The 16,121-nt window shown below is 32.8% G+C and overlaps 1 protein-coding gene and 1 long non-coding RNA gene across 3 annotated transcripts in view; one reads left to right on the top strand and one right to left on the bottom strand.

The window, feature by feature from the left end:
• The window catches only part of LOC133181807 (semaphorin-2A-like), a 71,926-nt gene that overhangs the window by 3,849 nt on the left and 51,956 nt on the right, over nt 1-16,121 (top strand). The window contains exon 1 of one of the 2 annotated variants that reach the window (XM_061316415.1): nt 6,565-6,628. The exons of the other annotated variant lie outside the window; for it this stretch is intronic. The gene's annotated coding sequence lies outside the window, so the exon portion shown is untranslated. Of the gene's footprint in view, nt 1-6,564; nt 6,629-16,121 lie in introns of those variants that run through there. 2 annotated transcript variants of the gene reach the window in all.
• LOC133183331 (uncharacterized) lies at nt 11,152-12,431 on the bottom strand. Its single transcript, XR_009720623.1, has 3 exons — nt 11,965-12,431; nt 11,607-11,758; nt 11,152-11,347 (listed from the first exon to the last, which is right to left on the bottom strand). It is a non-coding gene; the product is annotated as an uncharacterized LOC133183331 (long non-coding RNA).

Raw genomic sequence — 16,121 nt, 5'->3', positions numbered from 1 at the left:
TATTATTAGTGAGCATTGGCTCACAGACTTCTTGTTTCTTTTTATATTACTATGACAACAAACATACATGGCACTAATGGTGCTGTATCAATTAAGTGTTGGAAAAGATATTAAATCCTAATCATTCCCTAAAAATCATAAAACCTTAGCTTATAGACAACGATTTATAAAGTAGAGAGTAAATACATCAATGACACTTTGCTTTTCTTGCCAACTTGCTAGTTCTTATTTGTTTAATACTTTGTTATGGGGTCTTAGTTCTCAAAGAAATAACCCTCCACCTCCCCCTCCCCTATCCAATGGAGATAAAACAAGAGGCCTAGGGGCCATATCACTCACCTGAGCACTGTGGCTAGGAAAAAAGCAAAAATCAGTTTAGAATTTAAAAGCTAAATTTCCTATGTACTCCTATGTTAAACTTTGATCATCCATTGTGGCCCCACCCTACCCCCAGGGATCATGATTTGAATAAACTTGAATCTACACCTCCTTCAGATGCTTCCATATAAATAAGAACAATCATGGCTTTGCTGTTCTTGAGAAGAAGAATTTTTAAGATTTTTCCTATATACTCCTGTGTTAAACTTTGACCGTCCATTGTGGCCCCACCCTACCCCAGGGGGTCATGATTTAAACAAACTTGATTCTACACCACCTGAGGATGCTTCCTTGTAAATATGACCAATCATAGCTTTGCTGTTCTTGAGAAGAAGATTTTTGAGGATTTTACCTATATATTCCTATGTTAAACTTTGATCGTCCACTGTGGCTCAACCCTACCCCCAGTGGTAATGATTTGAACAAACTTGAATCTACACTACCTGACAATGATTCCACATGAGTTTCATCTTTCCTGGCCCATTCTTTCTTAAGAAGAAGATTTTTCAATGATGCCATTAATTTTTCACTATTTTGTATTTATCTGCCCTTGGAAGAGGGCGTGACCCTTCATTTGAAAAAAATTGAATCCCCTTCACCCAAGGATACTGTATTTGTTGAAATTGGCCCAGTAGTTTTGGAGAAGAAGATGAAAATGTGAAAAGTTTACAACAACGACAACGCCAACAATGATGACAACAGACAACGGACAAATTTTGATCAGAAAAGCTCACTTGAGCCTTCGGCTCAGATGAGCTAAAAAAAAGTGGAACTCAACCTTTGGTGATGAAATTGATAAAGGTTAGCTATATAGTTAATAGCAACTTTAATATAATTTTTGGGTTAAAAAGAAGACTTAAAAAATTTAGAAGACATTGTTTCATAGCTGGTAAGAAGTACATGTATGTCATTATGGGTACATATATTAGTATTTAAGTGATGCAAAGAAAACTCTTCCCCAGTAAAGGTTAACCAATATTGACTGCTCAATGATGTATTTAGTACAGGTATCCCAGATAACCCCATCAGAGTACATCAGTAATGATGAGTGGGGTTGTTCAACAAGACAGATGTACATTGATGGATGAGGATAGTGACCGTCCAGTGTGATGTATTCAGGGTGTGGTATAGTATTGATAGTGTGTATAGGGGTAACCAGATACAAAGACATGACAAATATTTCTTATTTACAGTCATTAAAAAGTAAACGATTCCTTACCCAGAACATTGACCCTAAAGATTTGTCCATCTGAGGAACACATTAATCTACCTAGAGGGAAAACAAGATCTATATGATATCCAGACAAAGCCATGCGGAGTGAGACTGGAAATTAAACCTGTTACAAGTATTAGTTTTCCTAAAAAGCTTGTCTGGCATGACCAAATTAATTATTATAATAAGAATCAAGAAAACTTAATTAAATCCAGCGTAATCAACATAGATATGAGTCCAGAAATTTATTTCTTTGTACATGTAGTACAGAAGCAAGATAAGTTAAATCCAGTGTCATCAACAGAAAATGAGACTCAGATTTGAATTTAGTCTACATGTTATCTTATTCATCCTATTAAGTGCCCTGAGCACTTAGAAAATTAGAAAAAGAAGGCACTTATTAGGTCTAGCTATAAAACTTATGCTGTGTTACAAAACATGTACAGTATTAAAACAAATACAAACATACTTTTATAAACATGTCCCCATTAAAATGCATTTAAAAAGTGGTATATGATTTTACATTTTGTTAATAAAAAGTGTGACAGCAAAGTACTGTGACAATAAATTAATAAGGTATAAACAATGCAAACACTATACAAGTATTAAGAAATTAAATATATGTCATTCCAAAATTTATTTACCGGTATTAAATACCATAACAGCCAACTTTAGCATGTGTAAAATTTGGCACTTTGCTTGCTCAAAGGTATACCAATAATTCTGACAGAACTTTATTTGGTAGACATGGATTTCAATGACATTGCAGAGAAAGGAACTTGATTTTCCTGATGAGTTTTTCTTAAATTTTACTTTTGAATCCTGATTTATGCACCAGTTTAAGTAAAACTAAAAAGGAAGATACAGTGTTTAAGACTCAGATCAAAAGTAATATTTCTTGCTCTCTGTATATATATATGCAATGGTGCAAACTTAGCTATTAAAATTTAAGCGTTTTATTACCAAATCACTGAAATAAGCCAAATGATCACCCCATTAGGAAAAAAAAAATATATATGGTATCATCAATGGAAGGGGGTCTTATTCTTAGTGAATTGAAAAAGGTCCTAGGGGTAGGGGGTTAGGTTTTTTTTTTAAAGAATGGATATAGCCAGCTTTTAAAAAAATAATTATAATGCATATTTTTTAAAAAAAAAATATAATTGGAAAATAATTGGGATCAATTTCAAATGTTTGAAAATTAAACTTGTTACATTTTTAGCTCACCTGAGCCGAAGGCTCAAGTGAGCTTTTCTGATCGAAATTTGTCCGTTGTCTGTCGTCGTTGTCATTGGCGTTGTCGTAAACTTTTCACATTTTCATCTTCTTCTCCAGAACTACTGGGCCAATTTCAATCAAACTTGGCACAAAGTATCCTTGGGTAAAGGGGATTCAAGTTTGTTCAAATGAAGGGCCACGCCCCCCTCCAAGGGGAGATAATTACGAAATATCAAAAAAATTAATGGCATTATTGAAAAATCTTCTTCTCAAGAACCAATGGGCCAGGAAAGATGAAACTCATGTGGAATTATTGTCAGGTAGTTTAGACTCAAATTTGTTCAAATCATGACCCCCGGGAGTAGGGTGGGGCCACAATGGACGATCAAAGTTTTACATAGGGATATATAGGAAAAATCTTCAAAAATCTTCTTCTCAAGAACAGCAAAGCTATGATTGGTCATATGTATATGGAAGCATCCTCAGGTGGAGTAGATTCAAGTTTGTTCAAATCATGACCCCCGGGGGTAGGGTGGGGCCACAATGGACGATCAAAGTTTTACAAAGCAATATATAGGAAAAATCTTCAAAAATCTTCTTCTCAAGAACAGCAAAGCAATGATTGGTAATATTTAAATGGAAGCATCCTCAGGTAGTGTAGATTCAATTTTGTTCAAATCATGACCCCCAGGGGTAGGGTGTGGCCACAATGGACGATCAAAGTTTTACATAGGTGTATTTAGGAAAAATTTTCAAAAATCTTCTTCTCAAGAACAGCAAAGCAATGATTGGTAATATTTAAATGGAAGCATCCTCAGGTAGTGTAGATTCAATTTTGTTCAAGTCATGACCCCCGGGGGTAGGGTGGGGCCACAATGGACGATCAAAGTTTAACATAGGAGTATATATATAGGAAAAATCTTCAAAAATCTTCTTCTCGAGAACAGCAAACTTATGATTGGTCATATTTATTTGGAAGCATCCTCAGGTAGTGTAGATTCAAGTTTGTTCAAATCATGACCCCCGGGGGTAGGGTGGGGCCACAATGGACAATCAAAGTTTTATGTAGCAATATATAGGAAAAGTCTTCTTCTCAAGAACAGCAAAGCTATGATTGGTCATATTTATATGGAAGCGTCCTTAGGTGGTGTAGATTCAAGTTTGTTCAAATCATGACCTCCAGGGGTAGGGTGGGGCCACAATGAAAGTTCAGACTTGTAGAGAAAAAAAGTCACAGTTAGTCAAAAAATCATGTAAGCATCCTTAGTTAGTGTAGATTTAATTTTGTTCAAATCATCCCCCCCCCCTCCCACTCCCTTTTAGGGGTAGGTTGGGACCACTTATGCATTTAAGCTTTTCAATACTAAACAGATTTTTCCTCTTTTCCTAGCCACAGTGCTTAGGTGAGCGATGTGGCCCCTGGGCCTCTTGTTTATATACTTTAACCAAGATGAAATGGTTTTCTATATATTTTTCTACCATTAATTAAACATGTCGTCTACAAGTCATTAATATATGTATAGACTAAAACTCTGAAGGCAGAGAGGCTTAGTTATATGCACAGAATGTAGACATCATGATAAGAATATTCTTCAAGTGTTGACCTGACTAGCTTCATTCCTGCTGTTTTGCTGGACATGAATGATATGAGAATGGTTTAATGTTTAGGTAACCTGTAATGTATAATGTGATAATCATACAGTTCTATGCCAAGACAGTCAGACAAATATCAGACAGGAGTAAGATATTACAGTTGCATTAAATTAGCTGAGGCTTGTAATAATCTAGAACAGTGTTTCTAGGCTGTAGAACATTCAACATAGAGTGGAATGTCTTCTAGAGCAATGCATTTGAATTTTCTTTAGATATAGTGAAAACACCTGGAGGTCTCTGGTCTAGGTATTGTCTAACACTTTTACATGAAAGCTATAAGCATCCTTCTAGTTCTTCAGTGATACTGAGACACATTGCCCCCCCCCCCCCCCCCCCCCACCACCACCCACACACACACACACAAATTCACCATTACTTTGATCTGGAATATATAGACTGACAAGTTTGGCCCCTTGGCTTGTTACATTTTGCCACAGTTAGTCAAATTGAGACATTTACAAATCTATTAAAATAGCTGGGCATCGATTAGGGATGTAACAATACATTGATGTATAATTGTGATGCAGAGGAGGTGTATCTGATACATCAGTGATACATCTATTTTTTTTTCTCCATATTTATCACAAGTATACAATGGGCATGTTTTTGTCTTAAAATTTGAATATTTGCATAAACAAAAATGACTCATGTTAAAACTAAAAAAAAAACCTTTTTTTTTCCTAAAAATAAAAAAGAAAAGCTAAATCTTTGTTTTGCTTTAAGGACATACGCAACATACCTTACCTACTTATAATTTTTCAAGATATTCTTACTTTAAGATTATAGTGCCATCAGATGTTCATAGACAAAAAATCAGCATGCATTACCAGGGGTTTTGAAACGATATCAATTAATTAAAATTCTCGTATAATTCAAAGAAAATTATACAAAAATTACTAAACATATATTCTAGATGTTTTGTCTATCCAAACTTGTTTTAGAAGAAGTGTACAACAGCATATATAGACATTAAAATGTAGCATACAGTTCCTTTAAGAATTGGATCTCTTCAACTCCAGGGAAAAAGACAATGATGTTCAAACTACGTTGCGTATGTCCTTAATTTTGGTTTTAGAACAAGCAAAAGACTTTTAGAATTTTTTTTAAAAAAAAAAAAAAAAAAAGCTGAATTTTCCTTCCTATAATAATCAAAAAAGAATTATGGAGAAACCAATATATATATATATATTCAAAAACTTGATATATCATGATATACTGTGGTTTCATCAATATTCGTTGAGCACCAATTTTCAAGGATTTCGTTGTTGGGCAGATCCACGAAATTAAATGTTCATTGATTTACGAAAAATGTCATTCATTTGTATAGGCAATGCTTTTGTCCACGAAATTACGTATCCTGGAAAACGTCTGTTTTACAAAATACACGAAAATTGATGCCAACGAAAATTGATGAAACCACAGTATTGTGATGTTTTACTGAAATATCATAATACATAGGAAACTTTCCTCCCTCATGATACACAGCCCTAGCATTGATATGAGCAAAATTGTTTGCCTGCAGCAGAATTTATGCATCTCTGGTGATTATTAAAATTCTGCATCCCAGCAACATTTTTATCCGTCTTTTGTGTTTGAGAAGAGCTTACATGAGAAAATGAGAACAATTTGGTGCGCTATTTGTTTTGTGAATAATTTATGATAGTTTCTTTAAAAGCAAGCCAGTTTTAAATCAAAAGCAGTAAAGCTGTATGGTGAAGATAAATTATTTCATCTTTCTAACCATTACTTAATTTTTTATGCAATATTTTCCTTTTCTCTGCATTGCAACACAGACATAATTATGTGATGAAGGATAATTATATGGATATGAATGAAGAAATTGTGATGCTGATCAAAAATCGATGCTTAATCTTTTTTTTTTAATGTATCTTTTATGTGTAAACACACATCTGTGAACTGATACTTTGCTATATTACACCAATACAAATGGAAAAAAAAAGTCAGTGGATTTTTTGGCTCAGAGTTAGAGCTTCCATTAGAGTTTGTCTGTTATGTAATGTTTGATGTTTTATCCACCCAAATTAATTTCGGGAGAGAGAGATAAGTCAGAGTAAGGCTTCTGATGAGGAATCTGCAGCTGTCTGGTGTGCTTGTTTTATTACCAACAGGTAGTGGCCAGGTTTTACAGAGGTGTAAACATTACAGGTAAATCGTCCTCCACATACTCGACAGGGTAGAGTTTTTGGTTTTGTCATCAGATAGGCAGTTTGTTTGAAATATTCTCTGGTGAATCTATTTCCCTGTAATTATTTTTGGTACATAAACACCTGTTGTATGTTGTTGTATGCTGTCGTAATGTGATATCTATATTTGTGGATGTAGCACGAGGTTTCCCATGAAGTTCTCATAAGAGGTAAGGTCTTAGGTACTGCGTTTGTAACATCTAACTGTATGGTATATTCTTCAGTATTACTAATTAAAGTCTTAGTCAATCTTGTCTTAATGAAAGTAATTCAATTCTCCTATAAGAATTGAGAGTTTGAGATCAGAGGATCTTTTGAGTCTGTATTAGGGACAAAAAGCTTTATGAAAACAGAATACTCAAAAATAATACTTTCTTTTCTTGTTTTTACAAATACTCAATCCTATTTTTTTTTAAATTAGCTCTTCAAATAGATTCATGTCTCCGTTATTTATAAAAAGCAGAATAAGGATTTGTATCTATTTTCAAATGGGTGGTCAGAGAGTTCAAAATGGAAGAAGATATTTTATTAAAGTGCCAGAAGTCTGTGAGAGTGAATTTCTGGAAGGAACTATTGATGGCATTGAACTGATTTTTCCTCTGCAATGCTCTTCAGATCTCTTGGGAAAAAATTTACAAAGTATATTTTCTATTGGTGTCTGCTAATTATCACTTTATATGCCTCCACTTCAGTTTTAATGTGTCCCACCCTAAACCTCTCAGACACAGGGTGAAACTTTGTCCAATTTTGTTTAAAACAAGACACAGTTCAAGAGACGATTGTACAAGACACAAGTGGTTGAAGCTCACTCTGACCTAGTTACAAATTTTGACAGATGACACGAAACACTTTAAAAGGAAATTTAGATGGTCATTATTTTTGTTGCAGTCAAATAACACCACTGACTGTCAAAAACGAATAAATACATCATCCCCAGGACATGAAAAGTTTAGAACTGGACTCTTGTGACAAGTAGTAACTGCTATAAAAGCAAGATTATCACCTATTCTGGACTTCATTTAGTAAATGCACCTGCAGTTTGGCACAGCTGTTTGCATAAAGTGGAAATAGCCCAATAAAACTTAAGGATTTGAATTTCAACAAAGGGCATGTTTAGGTTGAAATTTCAAAGAGATGTTTTACTAAGTTCCACTTGTTTGAAATTATGTTTTTCCAGGAATTAATTAATTCTTCAAAAAATGATTTCTGCATTTGTAGATTTAAAGTTTAATAGCCAAGAGAAAAAAGATTTCTGTATTTATAGATAAAAAGTTTAGTAATAGCAGAGAGATATGATCAGTTCTGTAATACTCTTTACCAGCTGCAGATTCAGTCAGAATTTTAGATTTTTTGTTTTATAGCTATTGAGCAATGCCTCTTCGATTGTTAAACAATCCTTGGAATACCTGTGTATCTGTCTTTCATACATCTTTGTCCAAATTTTGTCAAGCTTTTGTATTTATCTCTATTTAAAAACTTATAACGATCAATTCTAACTTCTCATAATGGTAAACCTTCAAAGTTGATGACATTTCCTTGACATTTGACCTTGACTTTAGAAATCAGCAGTGTTCTCAATGCTGCATGTGAAGTCGTCCTCCTCCTCTGGACTGGAAGAGCTGTTATAACCTTTTAATATCACGTAAATCTTGACAAAATAATAAGCAGTACAATCTTCTTAGTTGATATCTTGACATTTAACCTTGAGATTATCGAACAATACACAGTTAGTTTGGTTATGGTTTAGTATATGCTTGCATTAAATCTTTACTGTGTTCTTGTATAAGGAAGACATAATACCATACATGTAGTTAATATCACATATATGTGAAACCTGTCTTTGACTTTTAATGTATTATGGTTTGGTGTTCATGTCCATCCATCTGTCTAGCTGTCCGTCTGCTAGCTTTTTTGCTCATATCTTAAGAACTATGAGCTCTAGAAGAATCAAACTTTGTCAGCTAGTACATCTTACTAGGTAGAAGGTGTGGCGCACATTAAAAGTAGGTCGCTTTGATCTCAAGAGGATATGGCCAAATATGGCAAAATCCTGTCTGACTCATATCTGGAAAACTGTTAGACCTAGAATCATCAGAATTGGTCACTAATTGCATCTAAGGTAGAAGGTGTGTCATATCACGGTGACCTTTAAATTAAAGTGAAATTTGAAAGAAATGTTTTTAAGTTAACAATCTCAATTAGGTGTAAAGCTATTGCAGTAACCTTATTTAAAGTTGTTAAATCAAGAAATACACATTTTCATTAGCTCACCTGAGCTGAAAGCTCAAGTGAGCTTTTCTGATCACCCATTGTCCGTCGTGCCTCCATCTATCTGTCCATCCATCCGTCCATCCATCTCCATCTGTTTATCTGTAAACTTTTCACATTTTCAACTTCTTCTAAAGAACCACAGGGCAAATTTTAACCAAAGTTTGCACAAAGCATCCTTGGGTGAAGGGGATTTTAATTTATTAAAATGAAGGGCCTAGCCCCCTTACAAGGGGAGATAATCAAGAAAAGACAAAAATAGGGTGGGGTGAATTAAAAAATCTTCTTCTCAAGAACCACTGGGCCAGAAAAGCTGAAACTTATATGGAAGGCTTGGAAGCATCCTGTGGTAGTTTAGATTCTAAATTATTAAAATCATGACCCCCAGGGGTAGTGTGGGACCACAATAAGGAATCCTTTACATTGAAATACATAGGAAAATTCTTTTAAAAAATCTTCCTTCTCAAGGGCCACTGGGCCAGAAAAGCTGAAACTTATGTGAAAGTATCCTGGGGTAGTGTAGATTCTAAATTGTTTAAATCATTACCTCCGGAAGTAGAATGGGGCCACAATAGGGAATCTAAGTTTTACATTGAAATGTATAGAGAAAAAATCTTTAAAAATCTTCTAAAGAACCACTGGGCCAGAAAAGCTGAAACTTATGTGGAAGCATCCTTGGATGGTGTAGATTCTAAAATGTTCAAATTGTGATCCCAGGGGGTAGGGTGGGGCCACAAAAAGGAATCCAAGGTTTACATTAAAATGTATAGAAAAAAATCTTTAAAAATCTTCTTCTCAAGAACCACTGGGCCAGAAAAGCTGAAACTTATGTGGAAGCTTTCTGAGGTAGTGTAGATTCTAAATTGTTCAAATCATGACCCCTGGGTTATGGTGGGGCCACAATAGGTATTTCAAGGGGGAAAATCTGTTGAAGAACTGCAGAGCCAAAGTTACTCAGGTGAGTGTTTTGGCCCATGGGCCTCTTGTTGTTTAATTCATACAGCAATATGTAAGAAATCTAGTTCTTCTTTTGTGTCAATAGCAAGAGAAATTCCATTTGTATGATGGATCAATTTACAGTGGTGTTTCAAGGAGCATTTTTAAAGCATATGTCGAATTAGAGATTAATTGTTAAGTCTAGTGTAAGAAGATTTCTGGTAGAGCATCTCTATATCTCTTTGGAACTGAGCAGAGAAATCTAAATTGCAATTGATAGCATTACTGTCAAATTAAAATAATTCTTATCAGTTTTAGCTAGCCATTACTTTCAAAATTAATTTGGTATTAAGTTATTATAATTTATTATTAGTTTAATATTGTGTAATATAATATTTTAATTCTACTTCTTATATCTCAACATCAAATTGCAGAGTGTCATGTCTGACTAAGATTGACAGTTTTTCAGCCTAAGAATAAAAGAAATGATTAGCGTTTTGATGTTTTATTAGGCTGTAACATTGTTCATTATTCATAAAAAATACAATTAACAAAACTAAAGATGGGCATTTGTAAAACTCTAACACAACTATTTGAGAAATATATATTGTTCTAATGAATTACTACACCTTAGAAGAGGCACTTTCAAACATAGGATGGAAAAATCATTGAAATCTTTGTACTAAGTTGACATGATTTTCTTCATTCCAATCTAATCTGATTATGATAATTAAACAATATTTGATGAGTGTATCTTGTGTGTCTTGTGGTGATGCACATTATTTCATCCCCTAGCCTAATGGCAAGGGGATAAGGCCAGAGTTTTTTTATTTTCTGTTTAACGGGAATTTTTAAGAAAAAGTCGGGTCGAGGGGACGAAATAAAATAAAAATAAAAAGTTCAAAATTTGTCGAGTCGAGACCATATAAAAAATAAAACCCAAAAATGGTATGAATTTTTTTTTTTTTATAGAATGTTGAAAAATGAAAGAAAACACAATAAAATTTTGTTTATCATTTATTTGGATTTCAAATATGGATAAAAAGATACAACTCCTTACTATATGTATGTGTCATCCTACTGTGGTTAATTACATTTGTAAATTCTAGTATGAAAGCAAAACAATAAAATTTACAGTTTAAATTATTATATAGCAACAATAATGTTGGATACAGAAAAATCCACACTGCTTAAAAATTTATAGATGTCTTCGTTTGGTCATCTCCTACTGTATAAAATTTATAAAAGTAATGATAAAAAAATGTTTTAAGCTACATATATTATGATTAAACATAAGTTTGGAGAAAGATATGGGGTTGATAGCTAACTTGACAATGCATTCCTAGTATAGGACTAACACATTCTTGAGGTTCAGAATGGAAATTTGTCAGCTGAAATTATTTGACGAACAACAGCAGTCATCTTGGAAGTCTTCTGAACTCTTCACAAATGGTTGGGTCTCCACCAAGAAATCAAACTGCACAAAAAATGCATTGTTCCTTTAAGATACTTTATTAATATAACCAAATACATGTAGTAGTTAGAAAGTAGAAGATAAAAAACAGTATTTACATGAGATTATTTTCTTTTCTAAATGAAGATACAAAACATTTTTTAAGAGTTTTTGATAATAACACATTTCTTATATTATAAATATAATAATTTTGGTCTTTGTTCAATTTGCATTTAAAATATTAAATTGGACAATTTGCTGACTTAATTCTTTCTATCTCTACCTTTCCACAGGATAATGTGTGCAATTCCAATTAGGTGTGCAATTCCAATTAGCTGTCACTTGTCACTGTTAGTTTTAAATATTCTTTTCCAATCGTAATTTTGTTGGAATCCTGACCTCATTTAATTCAACCAAGCAGACATGGACTTGTATCTAAAATATAATCGTAATTTTATGTCCCTGATATACATTTGTAGTTAAACATAATTCATTGTAAAACTAAATTTTACCGCGAATTTTACCTCAATTTGTAATGTGATCAAATTAAATATACAATGTAAACATCTTTAAAAGAAACAAAAAATGTTAACCATCGAACAATTTTAACAGAAAGTTTATTAAGACGTCAAAAAACTTACCCCCAACTCTTTAGACACAAGATGGTTCAGTGTGCATCTAGTGTATATAGGTTGTTGATGCCTTCATTCCGATTTCAGAATCTTTTTTCTCTTTATCGTCAATGGATTTAATATTACTATCTCGTCATTTTTATCTATAAATGTCTCGAAATGGCATTTTTGCTTGTTGATCTGTTGATAGAACCCGCGAAAAGTGCGATAAACTAGTTCTTTAAACTGGTTACGATATCATAATCAGCAAGACGCTCGTACAAGAATTTGATTAACGTAAGCTATGTCAAACGTTTACATGATTTATTAAAATTATGGTGTACAACAAACCCGATTTTATTTCAAACCGTCAATAAATGACACAGTCGGCGGGTATTTTAAAAATAAAAGTGAGATGGACCTCTTTTATTTTTTTTCGGTATTTTGAAAAAATTGGGTCGGCGCTTCCCGTTAAACAGAAAATAAAAAAACTCTAGCCTAAAAAACACACTGTGGATAGTGCCTTGTTCAAGATTTTCTGTCAGCTTCATGTTGGATACAGTAATTTGTAGCAAACACAAGACTTCTTGAAATCAATTTAAGTTCATGTTAAAGTAGTGGAAATGTAATTGAATTAAATTATGAATGTGGGTATTATTTAGAAAGTGAAGAACTTGATTGCAGCAAATGGAATCCAATTGTGAACTCAATAAGAAGTTTCGTATTGTACTTTTTTGGTCTAAGATGTTCCTTTATCTTGAAGCTGCTGAAGTTTTGTTAGCTGAAAAATCATTTCCATTTTTTTTACCACAAAATATTGTCAACAAAAGGTTTAGAAGTATTCCAGTCTTGAACACTGATATGATTCATGTTTTCACTATGAAAATTAACAAAATGCAGTGTCTTATCCACACAGACATAGGAGGGGTCTGTTACACTTACATGACAGTCTGCAAACTAAATAATATCAGAGCCACTCCTGTAAATATTGACATGCAATACTGCAACTTGTGATTTGATGAAATTTAAAATGATGTCAATTAAGCGGTTTCCCGTTTACAAGTGAGTTAGTGAAAAGAAATGAATAGAGTTAAGTGTCACCTGTAAATATGTAGATTTACCAGGATTCTTTGGTATATTTGAAGTTGTTTTAAAGGTACAACCATAGATTAAATATAAATAAATATGCAATAACATGAGCAAATCTTCCTTCTCTATGGTCCATTTGACACACATTATGTATGCATTCATTTATTGATTTTCTTTTTTATGGTCTGCATTACTAAAGGCGCAAGATCAAGACAGAGGTATCATATTAAAAAATGAGCACTATTGCAATGTTGACTTGAGAGTGTCTGTACAGATATACAGAATATTACATTGACCTAAATTTGTGCCCCAGCCTCAGTCTGTACATGTGTATACTTATAAATTCCAAAGTACCTTAAAAGCACCCCTAAATTCTTCAAATCAGACTAAAATCTTTAATCTGCCATTTTTTTTAACATTAATACCTTCCATGTTAATATTTTAGAAAGCAGAATAAACAGGTTTATGAGCTGTGAGAACCAGGCACTGATCTATTTATTGCTGAACTTTACAATGTGTATTTCAGCACTATCTTGCTAATCAAAGTACTGAAAGTACTACTACGAGTTGATGGTATTGATTATATAATGTTTAAATGAGTTGAGGTCTCTAGTCCATATATGGATTATGTGATATTATGTGCATTGATGAAAACTATCACTTTAAAATCCTTTCTCTTTGTTTTCTTTGATTGATTGACTGATTGTATGTTGTTTTACGTCCCATTAGAGAATTTTTCACTCATATAGAGACGTCACCATATACTGGTGAAGGGTTTCAAATGTTGACCTTTACTCGGCACTCGGGGCCATTGAGTAGTGAGGGATCTTTATCGTGCCAACGCCCACCTTGACACAGGGCCTCGGTTTTTAAGGTCTCATCCGAAGGACTACAACTTTCACTTCAAAGTGCCGAGCGCATGGCGAAGGAACAGTTGCTACGCATTTTTTATCAACTTAGGTCAGTCGCGGCCGAGATTCGAACTCACGACCTCCCGATCACGAAGCGTTGTTTTCTTTGAGAAATAAAATTATATCATTTTATTTATATCTTTTCCATCATGTATTTTTAATAGGGATTGCAATTTGTAACCGGTTAACCGATTACTCGGTCGGAACGATGGCAATCGATTAGAAAATCTGTAATCGGTTAATCGGAAAAAATAAAATATTTGTTAAATTGAACACATTTTTAAAAAATTTATTTTAATAAAAGAAATCTCTGCACAAAGGATGATCATTTAGGATTTAAAGGATATAATTTGGACGTACATGTAATTATGAATCTCCAGATTGAGACCGTTGAGTAATTGGTCAGTTTACGTAGTGTTAATTAAGTACTGTGAAAACACTATGTCGTTACCCCGACTGTCCTGTAATTCTTTAATGACAATAATTGAATCATTGAGCAGTGTGAATTGGTGTGTTTGTCGTTTTCAGTTTTCCATCCAATTTACTTGTAATTTTTAAACAAACATTGTAAATTAAGGGCTATATAGAGTTCGCATGTAGTTTTGGTTATCATAGTAAAAATGCAGAAAGAACTTTTATGACATCTGCTCTGGAAAATTATCAAAGATTTTTTAGGGTTTTTTTTTCCATGGTTTTCTCAATTTTTATTGTCGACTGAAATTGAAATAAAAAATATGTACCGTATTTTTCTGATCCAGAATCAAGACTTATGGAATGTTTTAACTTCTATCGTCTTATTTGGGTCTATTTGTGTATATGGACAGAGCTATACTTGAAAAGCAATTGTCAAGAAAACGTGAATTTTGATACGATTAACCGGTTAATCGGTCGGAACTTCTTGCGGTTAACCGGTTAGCAATTCTGTAATCGATTGCCATCCCTAATTTTTAACATGTATATATTTTTTTTAATATCTACTGGAATGTATAATAATTTATCACAAATCGAACCTTTAAACATACAAAACAAATAATACTAAGTTAGTTTTTGGATTTTCCGTAAAATGACAATGTAGCTTGCATTTAAATAATTTGTATTTTTACAAAATATTAAAGGATACCACCATCGAAATGGTCACAGAGCACAGACTATCATCATTAAAACTACCGAGAACAGTTTTTGGCACTCGATATCATTTGACAGAAATATCATATATCAAGTGACTTGAAATTTCAAATAAAGACAAATGGCACAACTCTTGTAAAATCATATTTCAGAATTAAAACAACTAAGTAGACAAAAAAAAAAAAACAAACAAACAAACAAAAAAAAAAAAAAAAACAAAAAAAACAAGAAAAAGTTTTAAACACATATCTCAAACTAATAGGCCAAACCTACAATAGTATTACAAGTAGGGAATTATTATTTACAAATAGCGCAAATTGAATTATTTCATCAACATGCTCATTGAATATTTTTATTGCTTTCTTAAATTGACAAACAATTTAACATTTTTAATGCACATCAATATGTTCCAATTCTCGTGATTAAGCCAGTCTTAAAATTCATATCTTTTACTTTCATTTATATGTATATTACATAATTCAATTTTCTTGATTTAGTTACTATTGAAATTCAACTCCTTGTCTTTCAAAATTTACATGCATATTTGATATTTCAATTCTCTTGATTTAGCCACTCATTTATATGTATATTACATAATTCAATTTTCTTGATTTAGTTACTATTGAAATTCAACCCTCTGTCTTTTATGATCATTGATATGCACAATAAATATTTTAATTCTCTTGATTACGCTATACTCTTGAAATTGAACTTCTTTACATTTAACCGAAATGGTCATTTTATATGTCATTTCGTTTGGTTTAGTCACTCTTGAAATATAACTACTTGACTTTAATTGATATGCACATTTTATATATCATTTCTCTCGGTTTAGCCTTCTTGAAATTCAACTACTTGACTTTCACTGATACAAGTATGCACGTTAAAAAATTTCAATTCTTTCAGCTTTTCAACTGAAGACTTTAAATTTATCACAATGGCATGATATTGACTATTTACATGATCTATCTACTGTTGAATTAATTTGATTTCTTGATCTTTTCACATTTATAAATATGCATTTCACATTTAATTGATCATTAACACCCACTTAATTTTTTT

Source organism: Saccostrea echinata, unplaced genomic scaffold (genome assembly GCF_033153115.1).
Source record: "Saccostrea echinata isolate AGI-Se365-2 ecotype Australia unplaced genomic scaffold, CSIRO_AGI_Sech_v1 ptg000009l, whole genome shotgun sequence".
Lineage (NCBI taxonomy): Eukaryota > Metazoa > Mollusca > Bivalvia > Ostreida > Ostreidae > Saccostrea > Saccostrea echinata.
The sequence above is the reverse complement of the archived record's forward strand: the minus strand, read 5'-3'. Positions and strand labels throughout refer to the sequence as shown.